Raw genomic sequence first — 739 nt, 5'->3', positions numbered from 1 at the left:
TTGATTATGTGTTTATCTGTATCTACAAGAAATGTTGAAATAATTACATATAAAGTACATAGTAAACACTGCAGTTTTATTCATATCAAAGATCGTATAACAGAAAGATGTTGAACTAAAGTGTTTCCTAATGAGGACCATTTAAACACTTCAGCCATATGGCGATTGAAATTTCCTGACGCTATCAGTGTCATCTCCCTACCGTTGTCAGACAAACAGAAAAGAAAATGGCTTATAGCTTGTGTCTTATGCATTTCAGTCGATTCATTTCTTGTTTGATGGTCTTGTAATTCCTAGTTCTATAAAATGTATCAGTATGGACTTTCAAAGTTTGGAGAAGATTAAGAGTGATTTTTTTTTTTCACATCGGGGTATACTTAATTTCATAATGATAAAGCCACCAGCAACCTCAGAATACCACATCTATCAAAAATATCTAATTGTTTTCCGTAATTAACTATGTAACTACTCTAAAGCACTGTGCAATGAAAACTAAATAAATAAAATGTTGACTAAAGAACGTTTCGGACATGCATCGTCAGTCTGTAACTGGTCGTGCAAGTTCAACTTTAGTATGATTGGTTAATATTCGTGAACAAGTATAAAGGTTGCTTTCTTGGCTAAGTAATATGGACCCAGTGGCGATACAAACTTTAACTGTAATATAGTCTTTGATTCACAACTGATGAAATTACATTTTCAGACTGGCATTTATGAGAATCGAATCTGTTATAAAGGA

Source organism: Penaeus monodon, chromosome 23 (assembly GCF_015228065.2).
Source record: "Penaeus monodon isolate SGIC_2016 chromosome 23, NSTDA_Pmon_1, whole genome shotgun sequence".
Taxonomy (NCBI): Eukaryota; Metazoa; Arthropoda; class Malacostraca; order Decapoda; family Penaeidae; genus Penaeus; species Penaeus monodon.
The sequence above is the reverse complement of the archived record's forward strand: the minus strand, read 5'-3'. Positions refer to the sequence as shown.